Source organism: Schistocerca piceifrons, chromosome 1 (assembly GCF_021461385.2).
Source record: "Schistocerca piceifrons isolate TAMUIC-IGC-003096 chromosome 1, iqSchPice1.1, whole genome shotgun sequence".
Taxonomy (NCBI): Eukaryota; Metazoa; Arthropoda; class Insecta; order Orthoptera; family Acrididae; genus Schistocerca; species Schistocerca piceifrons.
In genome coordinates, this window is record NC_060138.1 from 495,574,637 (window position 1) to 495,587,794 (window position 13,158).

Genomic DNA, 13,158 nt, shown 5'->3' on the forward strand with positions numbered 1-13,158 from the left:
CTTCCTCTAATTGCAGATTGACAATTTTGTGATGAGTCAGAATGTGCCCTGCCAGCTGATCCCTTCTTTTAATCAAGAAGTGCTATAGATATCTTTTCTCCCCAGTTCGATTCAGTACCACACTTTCAGTTATACAATCTAATCTGCAGCATTCTCCTACAGTTCCACCACATTTCAAAAGCTACTATTCTTCACTTGTTTGAAATACTTATCCACATTTCACTTTCATACAAGGCTGCACTCTAGACAAATAGGTGTTAGCAAAATCTTTTATTTCAGTAATGCTTTCTTGCTATAGCCAGACTGCATTTTATGTCCTTTCTGCTTCGGTCTTTAACTTTATTTTGCTGCACAAATGGTAAGACTAACCTACTACTTTTCGTGTTTCATCCCCTAATCTAATTCCCTCAGCATTGCCTGATTTAATTTGACTTCAGTATATGCTCAAAAGACACCTATTAATGGACATTAATATGGGGTGTGACTACCCTTCGTCTTTATGATGGCCTGAACTCTAGTAAGTGCACTTTTAATGAGGTGCCTAAATATCTGTGGAGGAATGGCAGTCTGTTCTTTGTCAAGAGCTGAAATCAGAGAAGGTTGTGACGGAGGACTCTGGGGTCTGTAGTGATGTCAGTTTTCTAACGCATCCCAACGATGTTCCATTGGGTTCAGGTCGGGACTTCGGGCAGGCCTATCCATTCCAAAATGCTATTGTTCACAAATCATTGCCTCACAGATTGTGCTTTTTGGCAGGGTGCCTTTTCATGCTAGTACAATCGTTTTTTCCAGACTGTTCCTCTGTTGTATGCAGTACACGTTGCTGTAAAATGTGTTCATATCCTCCTACATTTAGTATTTCCTGAAGTGCAAGAAGGCAAGCAGACCCAAACCATGATAACCGTTCCCATACCTTAATAACGCCTCCTCCGCACTTCACTGTTTCCAAAAGCCAGTGCATCTACACAGTGGTGGTTGGTTGTGCCAGCATCTGCATCTATCAGTACAGTTGTAAAGCTGGTAGTATTACGGAGCCTATAGCCCCCCCCCCCCCCCCCCCCCAGAACATGAGGAAGGCTATCGTTATGTACATCGTAGAGTTACCATACCTCAACATGTAAACTCCAGTAGACAGACCAGCACCGCCACTACCACTGCCACAGATGTTCCTGTGAAATTTCTTCTAGCAAATCAAGTAACTGGGAAACATTGCCCATAAAGGAAGACAGTTCGTATACTGTCAGACCATGTAAACTTCATTCTAAACCATGGTTCTAATGATTTGGCTTTGGAGACATTGGAATATGAAGTGTGCATGGGGCAGCCATATAGCCCCCTGACAGAGCCTCCAACACTTGCAAGATCCCCACTCCAATGGAGAAACAAGGTGAAAGAAAATCACTGAAAAGTGGCTCCCATACTACAGTGGAACATAGAATAGGTCAGGACGCATGTGGAGGAACAAACTCCTAACACAGAAACATTCCCTGTGTTAGTGCTTACAAGAAACACATTTTAAACCCACAGACACCCATGTGCTGTGAGACTGTACCCGCCACCACAAGGGTGACCTGACTGGGGAAATGGCCAAGGGAGAGGCAGCTGTGTTTTTCACACACTACTCCTCTGCTGTCCCTGGTTACTGACTTGCATTGAAGTTCATGTGGGTCAGAGGATCACTATATGCCCTTGGTACTTATCACCACAGGAAGCGAGAGATTCCGAGGCTCTCACAGATCTTATAGACCATCTCCACCAACCATTTCTCCCATTTGAAGTTTTGAATGCTCATAACATATTATGAGACTCACACTGTACTTTTCCCAGGATCAAGTTTTAGAGAGTGTCATGATGTCTCAGAAGCTGTGCATGCTCAACACAGAAAGTCTGACCTGTTTAAACACTGCTACAGCAGAGTGAAATGGTGCTGTTCACCCAGCTGGCTGTGTTTGAACACCGACACAATGGGGTGGATCACATCACATGTAGGGTCTCCAAGCTGCCACCCTATCCATACTGAAATCGTCAGATCATATTAGAAGGCAGCCTTTATCTTGGTGGAATGATGCATGCAGCTCAGCAATTCAGGGCATTATTAAGTTCTGCCCAGCAATAGAAAACCTCGCAGCCTTTCAAGAAGTAAGAGACAAAACTCGACACACAATCAAGAAAAGATCATGGCATGCATTCCTGGACTCTATCGTTCCATGTGTTCTTTGTAAGTGTGGGAAGCCATCAGAAATATTTGTGGTTAATGTGGTCCTTACCGATAGCAGAAACATTCCCTGTGTTAGTGCTTACAAGAAGCACATTTTAAACCCACTGACACCCCTGTGCTGTGAGACTGTACCTGCCACCACAAGGGTGACCTGACTGGGGAAATGGCCAAGGGAATGCTTACAGAGCACCGTTAAAGAACAGTGAATGGGGGCAACGTTGACATTTGTGGAGGCCTACCACAAACATGGTGATTCATTACCGGATCGAATCGTACATTGGTGTACGAGGGCTATACAGAAAGTAGGGAACGTATCTGTCTGACACCGCTAGGCACGCACCGATCGCATATATTTTGGTATGTGCTAGCTCGGCAGCTCAGTCGGCATCCATCTGTGACAGCAGGAATGTGTCTGCGTTTCTGGTTTTTTCGATATTCGAATTTGAAATGTGCGCTGCAATTGAAAATCCCGCCAGTTGTGAGGTGCGGTCTGTGACACAGTTTTTGTTGGTAAAAAAAACCTAAAACCTATAGAAATTTATTGTTAACTGTATGAAGTGTATGGAAACAACGTAATGAGTGAATGTTCCTCTGGAAATGGTGCATTTGGTTTAAAAATGGCCGAACCAACATTCATGATGAAGAGAAGAGTGGATGCCCGAGCATTGTGACTAAAGTTGTTGAAATGATTCGTGAAAACCGTCACTTCACAATAACAGAGCTTTCGCTTTCTTTTCCACAAGTTTCACGGACTTTGTTGTTTGAAATTGTCACTCAAAAGCTAGGCTACCACAAATTTTGTGCACGATAGGTCCCCAAAATGCTTACAGAGCACCGTAAAGAACAGTGAATGGGGGCAACGTTGACATTTCTGGAGGCCTACCACAAACATGGTGATTCATTACCAGATCGAATCGTAACCGGTGATGAGACTTGGGTGAAACATGTCAATTGCGAGACAAAATTACAGTCCATGGAGTGGGGGCACACAAGGTCCCCCCAACAACCAAGAAATTGTTTGCGAACCTTGTCAGCAAGGAAGTTGATGGTGACAGTGTTTTGGGATAGGCATGGTGTGCTTCTTATTGATTTTCTCGAACGTTAAGAACCATAAATTCTGCCCTGTGCTGTCAAACTTTGCACAGCCTTAGAAAAGCAGTTCAAAAGAAAAGCCAAGGAAAGCTGACATTCAAAATGTTTTTGCACAACAATGCCTGACCTCACACAGCAAACCGCATTAAAGAACTCCTTAATTCATTCAAATGGGAAATTTTCCCTCATCCACCCTACAGCCCCGATCTTGCACCAAGCGACTTCAACTTGTTTCCCAAGATGAACAACTGGCTGGCAACGCAGTGCTTTGATGACAATGTGGAACTCCAGGCAGGTGTGACTCACTAGCTGAAGTCTCAGGCGGCAGAATTTTACGACGAAGGTCTTTCGAAGCTTGTCCACTGCTATTTTTTTCTTCTTTTCTCTCCCCCCCCCACAAAAAAAAAAAAAAAAAGTTCCCTACTTTCTGAATAGCCCTTGTATCTAAACAATACCTACAATACCTAGAGATATTGCCCAGACGGTGCCAGAGCATTTTGTGATGACTACTGCTACTGTTAGCCAGGGTTCAGTGTCCTGCGCTATTATTGTTTGGCCATTGCGAGGGCCAAGTTGAACTTGGCATCCAACAATTCTGAGTCACACAACTGGCCTTTCTCCATGTGAGAGATGGATCTCGGACTGTCTGCAGCTGCTGACACTGCACCCAGATATCACCAAATTTGATATAGTATGCTGCAAGACTTGGAAACAATGTCAAAGGAAATCCTCTTCAAATGTTAATTCCCAATATCCCAACTCTTGTTCGTAGGCAATTCTGATAACCCCTCAACCGAGGAGAGGACCAAACATGCCCCAGTAGTTACCAGCTTAATGACAAGCTGTGTAGGAAAAATGTTAGAATGAATGGTCAAAAATCCTCTTGTCTGTGTGTTAGAGACAAGCAAGCAACCTTAGCTGCTATCAAAGTGGATTTACAAGATATTGAGCCACTGTCGGCAGCTATCCAGCAGCCTTTCCTATCTACAGTAACCTCCCCCCCCCCCCCCCTTCCCCAGAATGTGAGCAAAAACACATTAATAGGCATACATGATTAAAAATCACAGTCCTCTCCAATCTTCCTAAAAATCTGTCGTAAGTGAAGGAAATTAAAGTTTCAATACAATGCTTGACAATAATTTGTGGTAATGAATTTCATCAATTCTTAAAAAATCACAGATGTATAACAGCAAGTAAAAACTTGTCAAAAAATTGACATTGGTATCTGTGTACATGGTAATTGAGCTGTTTTCTGACATGCCATGACTACAAATTATACATTCAAAACACACGTTTTCGAGAGATCATCCTTTGTGCTCACCCAGAAGAAAGCAAAAGTTGATGAACATGTTGAATTAAACCAAAAACATCACTGCAACTAGTTTAACCATAAGCATAAAGGCAGACATCTGCTTAATGACATACTTTGTCACCATTGCTGCTATTGTTAAATTCTTTTCTTATGAGCCACATTCCGTATGCTCACCACCATTAAAAGTGTTATTTTAGGCTTGATGAGAGAAACAGAGATGTGAAAAAATGAGTTCACATCCCAAATTGATGTTACTAGCTTATTAGAAGTTAGATTAGTGAGTTACTGTACACTGTGTAAAATGTATATCAGAAAGGAAACTCAGGTGCCATAGTTTTGCTTCATACCCTCTTTCACTGCTGCCAATCTTTACGATCTAGTGTGTGGTGCAAAGTATATACATGATTAAAGGAAAATGTCTAACCTCCGTAACATCCTTGTCAAACGCTACAATATTCCTAGACCACCTTCTCTATCCAGTGGTTCCTACCCCTGTAACCGACTCCGCTGCAAAACCTGCCCCATGCATCCCCCCACAACCAACTGCTCCAGCCCCGCTACTGGTAAAACATACACAATTCAAGGCAGGGCCACATGTGAAACAACACGTCATTTATCAGCTGACATGCCTGCACTGCACAGCCTTTTACATCGGTATGACGACAAGTAAACTGGCTGAGCGCATGAACGGCCACAGACGAACTGTCCGCCTAGGAGATGTCCAATAGCCTGTAGCAGAGAATGCCGTCCAGCATAATTCTAGGGACCTAGGAACCTGCTACAACGTACGTGCCATTTGGCTTCTCCCACCCAACACCAGTCCCTCGGAACTGCGGAGATAGGAACTTGCACTCCAACACATCCTTTCATCCTGCCATCCCCCTGGACTGAAGCTACGTTAACCAACCTCACTCTCATTTACTCTTCAGTCTTCTCCTTTTTCCCCCTCTCCTCTTTAGCCATTCACGCATCTTTCCATCCTACATAGTTGTGTTTATCTTTATACTATATACCTCTTTACTTCTGTATGCATCCTCTTTGGTTTGAAGGTGGCACAGGACTTGACAGTAGAATATCTTTGGCTTCCCTCTGACAATCATGCCTCCATCCTTGCTACCCTCCCTGTTTACCTTTCGCTGTTGCTTCATAACCTGGTTTGTGAGCAACTGAATCCACTTTCCCTTCTTCCCTTTTTTCCCCTCTCTCCTCCCTGATGAAGGAACAAAGTTCCGAAAGCTAGGAATGTAAATTTTTTGTTCTGTTTTGTGTATCTATCGGCTGTACTGAGCTGAGGTAAGTACTGGCCAGCCCCTCTATCTCTCTGAAAGTATATACATGAGTAGTGTATATAGTTGTTGCAACTGTTTCATGTCAGATTTGAACACTAAAGTCTTTAAAATGTGTTATCACAAAATCCTTGTTCTATTCCCATGTGATATCTCTGTGATAGCACTTCATCTGCACAAAAAATATATTTTCAGCACTTCACAAAAAGCTTTCATCCCTACTGGCACTTCCGTCACTGAAGGGTGACTCGCACTCTCCACACATCCAGAAGGTGAGCTCATTTTATAGGTATTAGCGGGGCTTGGTGGCTGTGCTGGCTATCAGCCAATTAGAGTTCACTAGCCAGAAATGGGCTACATTTACTTGTTTAAGACTGAGTCTATTCTTACAGACTATTTGAATTAAAAGGTTGACAGTTGGTATTGTTGCTGAACACAGTACATTGGAAATACATGCAAAAAAATGAGGCTGAATTACAAGTGCCACAAGAAAAGGTGGTGGTTGGGCCTCTTCATCACTTATTGGCTCGGTCTGGAAGACTTCATGTTGACTGTCTTGTTTTCCATTACCACTGTAATCTAGAAGTAATTGTATTATAATTTCACGGTTAAGCTGAATGTTGGAAGTTGTGTTGGCAACACTGATCATGGATTACGTCAGCATTTTCTCTCTCACATCTCCCCTCTCCACAACAGCCTAAAATATTCCCTTAATTCTACCACCACCAATGGTGCAAACCATCTATCTTTTGAGCTACTTATAAGTTTCCAGAATGAGATTTTCACTCTGCAGTAGAGTGTGTGCTGATATGAAACTTCCTGGCAGATTAAAAATGTGTGACCGACTGAGACTTGAACTCGGGACCTTTGCCTTTCGCGGGCAAGTGCCCAAACACATCCATATCAGATACAGCTAGGAGAATAATGGAAGTCTTGCAACTTGTCCACAGTCAACAGCTTATCCCTCAAAACTGACGGTATTAAATTCCAAACAAATAAAAATAACCTGCAGATACTCGAAGTAGAGATTGATGGGCATCCACTGGATGAGAGGTTCCATATGTAAAATTCTTGGGCATCCAGATGGATTCAGACAACAAGCATGTGGATAAGTTAACAAAAAACTTCCTAAATTCCAACCACCCAGGGCACCCCATTGTGGCCGGTTACTGTGCTCCCACTGAGAGAATCTCTGCTCTCGTTGACCAACACCTTCAGCCCATTACCTGGAACCTACACTCCTATATAAAAGATACCAACCACTTCCTCCACCAACTCCACAGTTCCTGTCTCACTACCACCCAGGGCCCTGCTCATCGCTATCAATGCCACCTCCCTTTACACTAACATAACTAATTGCCCAAGGCCTTACTGCTGTTGAACATTACCTTTCCTAATGCCTGACAAATTCCAAACCAACAATATTGCAAAAACATGGACGAGTAGGAGAAACCTTTGCTCAAGACATCGATACCGAAATTATCACTGGAGGATAAAATACAACAAGCAATAATCAGTCTTGAAACCTGGGCTACAATACAGGAAAGGAATTTATGACAGAAAGTTGAAACATACAATGCAATTTTATATAGGACAAAAGCTGTTTCTTAGAACACATCCCAAATCCACAAAAATTGGAAAACTGAACCATAAGTGGCAACTACTATACACTGGACCATACATAATTATTAAAATCCCCTACCCAGGAGCATACAGATTGGTACACACAAACACAGCTAAAGACAAGAGCGTTTACCCACACAAAGACTTGAGAACGTCCATATATTGAAGAAGGGCTGTATACCCTCAAAGTTGTATATATGTATAATAATATTAGACTTAGGATGCTGGAAAGTCACATTCCAGGATATATGTTAGTTGATTAGGAAAATTTTTAATTGTGTTTTTTTCTTTTATGTCAAATGTGTAAATGATAAGATTGGTTATAACAAGGAAGAATTTTACTTTCATGTGTCTAGAGACGATGATACTCTAAGCACCACACTTTGCCTTGCATGTAGCCCAGTTGTAAACAAATAAACAAACTTGTGAAACGCACGGTAGCTCACAGTATAATCACAGCTCACCGCAACGTAAGTGGTAGCAGAGTGTCACAGTGCATGCACATTGGGGAGCAAACTAGTCAACAAACTGCAAGTGCGTGTGCACCAGACAGGCACAGCTGGGAGTGTTGGAGTGCCCAAAACAAACAAACCTGATGAGCTACAGTCCGCAGTAGCATTTGTAAAGCCTTTTGAATAAACAGGGACATAGAAAATTAAGGGAGAGTCTATACTACAACTATGACTATCTACCCAATACACACATAGAAAGATAAGCCAAGGGAGTATATACACGGGAAAGGGACACTAAACTACGAGATATTTACTTAAGCTACATTACTATACACATTATATCCATATATGTACAATATTTACAAATTCAAGTATTGAAAGTGCACGCACTAATTATATTTGTTGGACGAGAAAGGTCTTGCTGCAGGTAAACAAGTGAGTACAGTATAAGTGGAAAACTGAATAACAGATCGCATCACGCCTCTAATACACTTTATCTTTCAGATTTATAAGTTAAGAAGAAATGCACACTCGACATTAAATAAGTTTTGCTGTAACACAACTGCACACTGATGTGAATGAATACATGGTTGAATATATGAAAAAGGTATTAGTAGCCATCGAGCCACTGTACACTTGTCTATGAAGATTTAGATTCAAGTTAGTATTAAGTTTTTTCTTGCAGGGAACAATGCATCGACATGTCCTAAAGTGGAGAAAGATAAATGCTTGTAGTGTGCTAGGTACCATATAAACATAAGAAAGGATCACACCACAAGTAAATGTAGTTGTAAGCTTATGATATGCATGAATGTGATAGTGTGAAAATATGTGTAGAAGAAAACAGTTGCAGTACATTACATATCATGATGCTGAACTAAGGTTGAGCACTACCAAGTAATTGAGGGGTTGAAACCAAACTATTGTGAGTGCTGACTACCCATGAAAGTGTCAAACACCTGAATTACATTGAAATTTTTATGCACATTTATTACTTACGTAAACATTGTTTTATGCTCATTATATGTAACATATTGTATTGATGATACAAGTCCGTAAACCTCAGCACATGAAAAGGTTATCCTTTATTCAATGACCATAACAATTAAATATTGAGCTGCACATTTGAACACCGAATAAGTATCGGATGTGATTGGTATCATCATATTTGAGTTGTATTTGTAAACAACAAACTATTTTGTTCTTAGGATCACAGTTAAATATGTTAACAAGACATAACTGAGCACATAAATTCCTTTCCATGGAATTTCCTCAACCCTGTAGAATGTAGATCCTTCCTGAAGAATACTAGAGAGGTGAGGCCATTCGTAGTTATTTGAGGGCACAGTATCTATTGTAGCGACTATTGTTTGCTACTTTGATTCTTTATGCTCCGACGAGCAGCCATTGTAAATTGAAGTGAAATGTATGTCAATTTATGCTATAAATGAAAACTGAATCTATTATTGTATGAATGTTATCTGAAGAATGTATAACCAAACGAGAGTAAAATGTGTACTCATACAATTGGAACCAATAATGTAACAAAAATGAATACTTTATATAAAAGGGGGAGATAATATGTCGCAGACTATAATGTATGTGAACAACAATAATGGCATGTCAGCAAACGAGTAGGATAAGTGTAATTTGTATTTTATTATGTTATGTGTACAGTAGGTGGAAAGGAAAGCACAGGAACTTCATGTAATGCAACTGTATGAAAGACACTCAAAAACAAAGCACAAAAACATACGAAACCTGGATGCAAAGTGTTAAGTGTGAGCCTGATAAACTAAAAATGACAATACTTCATGTAACATGAATTTTCTGTGCTCGTCAATGTCATAAAAGCAGCAAGGAACTTGGCTTGTCAACGGATTTCGGATGTGTGGCTGGTCTCCCCACTGAACAAGTGACAGAGACGAGGTGAAATAAATCCCTCAGGCCGCTGATATGGAAACCAGTTGACACTGCATCAAAGGTTTCACAAAGGATCATGCTGCTGAACATGAGCTTCATGAATTCGTGCAGTGAAAGCTACTGTAAATGCGTGATACCAACAATCTGCCCTCATATTGAACATGTGAGCGTGAACTGGGAAGATAATGGACGCTGCGCTGCACACACATGCTTCGAAAGGTGTAGATGCTGATTGACAGCAATGGGACTATGTGGTTACAGCAAGCACTTTGTTAGGAGAGAAAACTTATACATCTATGTGATTAAAAAAAGCTGCATGCCCAAATAAATTGATAACCATTGAGGATAATTCTGATAACCGAAAATAAAGACTATGCCCCCATACGACCAGGGAAATAAGCTCAGACACTGTGCTCTTCCGTATCACGTCAGTGCACAGTGTGGGGCAATGTGTTGAATCATATTATTTTTTCGTTCTTTTCTTTTTATACATGTAAGCTATATGTAAACTGAATGGGATATCCACAGTGCCAAAGGTAAATTAACGAGTTGTTTTGTGACAAGGATAATGTTTTGATACATCTGCATGAAGCAAAAGAAGAAATATGCTCTTCCATTTATTAATTCCTGTATCTCCACCTGTTTGTTTCTACAAGTGGTAGCGAGCGGACGTATGCTCGGATCCGTCATACCAGCATTGTTAAAAAGTGTGTATCTCAAAAGTGTTATAAAAAGTTATTAGAAAGGTAAAATTAATTTGCATGTGTGAGATGTGCATCTCTGTCTGTCCATCATTTCACCCGCCACTGAGATCCTGCATCAAGAGGTTCGGAGCAGACAAGAGGAATTTGTGTGAGCAGCAGAGGAACGAGCCTGCATCAGCATTATTATAATCAAGACTACACAAAATGGAATTAATGTGAATCATTACCTGTTGATACTGGAATCAATTAAAGTTCTCCCAGGATACGTGTACAGATTTATAAATTACCTTCCAATTTCTATCAAATATTTTCCAAATCAATTTTTTCAGATTATTCAAGCAGCAATTATTAATCAATTTCCACCATTATCCCCCCACACATATACATATGCCACTATTCACCAACACGACATTCTTTATTTCAGTGACTGCTTCATATCCAGTGCCATATGGATCCTCCCAGCAATACCAGATTTTCTGAATACATCAATGGATTGCAACACGAGGATAGCTGAGCTCAGTGGTAAACGGCACTGCGCAGCAGTTATGTGTAGCAAGTAGGGCACACCACAATAAGTCTCTTGTTATGGCAATGAGGCCACATGCTGGGTTTTAGTGAAACAAATGGGTACTGGAAGCATATAAATAAGTCTGGATTTGAAGGCAGGGAAACAGCCTGGCATATTGTAAACAAAGAATGTGAACATAGAGAAAAACCAGGCTGCAGCAACATTGCATTAGAAGAAAATGGAATACTGTTGAATGAACTAAAGTCTGTATGTGAAGCCTTCATTAAACATTTTAGTAAGAAGAAAAAGATGAATCAGCCCTGAAAATAAACACAGTTAAAATGAGTAATTCATTTTTCCTAAGGAATGTAACAGAGTTTGAGGTCATGAATATAATTTCAAAACTCAAAGTAAAATCGTCTAGTGGCTGGGATGACATATTGTCCACACTACTTAAAGAATGCAAAAATGAGTTAATAAAATCAATAACATGTCTAATTAACAGTTCAATTGGCCAGGGGACCTTTCCAGAGCTTTTAAAAATCACTGAGATACAACCAGTGTATAAAAAGGGTGTATCACAGACATAAATAACTACCGGCCAATCTCTTTGACTTCAACACTTGGCAAGCTGCTTCAAAGCATAATTCTAGATCAAATGGAATCCTTCTTCTGTAAATACTAACTATTAAACAAAACAGAACATGGAATTCGAAAAGGGCGATCTACAATAACAGCATTAGCAACTTTTTTCCATGAACTACTGAACAGGTTGGATGAAGAAAACAAAGTTATAGGGACTTTCCTAGATCTGTCTAAAGCATTCGATTCTGTGAATCATGCAGTACTGTTATCCAAGTTAGAAAATTACGGGATAAGAGGAGTAGCTCTAAAATTACTAAGTTCTTATCTCTGTGATAGAAGACAGTGCACAAAACTAAATTATAAGAATTAAAGTAAGATCCAAACAGTAAAGTCAGCATACAGAACTCTCAATTGTGGAGTTCCCCAAGGAAGAATACTTGGACCATTCTTGTTTATAGTATATATTAGTGATATAACACAGCCACAAAACTCCAAACTAGTGAATTATGCTGATGATACATCTTTTATTAGCTGGGGCTGTACAGAGCGGGCAGCATTCCAAAGCAACAAAGAGAACTTTGAGATTATCACAGAATATCTACCAGTGAATAAGCTTACACTGAATAAGGACAAGACTGTAGTAATAAAGTTCTTGCTACATTTTAATAATACTCATACTCAATCACTTTCTACAGTTGAAACATAAGTTTTTAGGCATATTGATTGATGAACATCTCACTTGGAAAGAGCATATCAGCTCCACCTGTAAAAAGGTTTCTAGTAATATTTACTTACTAAAACGTCTTGCAAATATAATAGCTCCCCGTGTGCTTAAACAAGTGTATTATGGGTTAATACACTCGCATCTGCAATATGGGATCGAGGTTTGGGGTGGGGCACCCACTGTCTATATGGATCGCATTTTCAGGCTTCAAAAGAGAGCAGTTAGGATAATACAAGGAAACGCCAGTCCTGTAGGGACTATTTAAAAAATTATAAATTACTGACTGTGTACTCATTGTATGTATTTAAGACCATAATGTTTGTAAAAGAGAACAAGGAAAACAGTGTAAAGAACAGTGACATCCATAATTACAATACTCAAGCCAAAAGTGACTATCGTAGGATACGGGCTAACAAGAAAGCTACAGACCACCGTCCATATGTAACTGGGAGACAATTCTATAATAAGTTGCCAAAAAATATAAAGCAACTCCAAGGCAATCTTTTCAAGGGCAAGTTGAAAAACGTGTTAATAGAATGGTGTTTATACTGATTAAAAGAATTCTGAGCTGCAGTACTGTTAGTTTATTCTTTTACGTACTGCAGTATATCAGTGGTGGTATTGCTATAATTGGCTAATTGATATATATAATCATGATATGTATGGAGTGATATATAATGTGCTAATGTGTTTATAACATTATTGCATGGAATGATATACAATGTGCTACT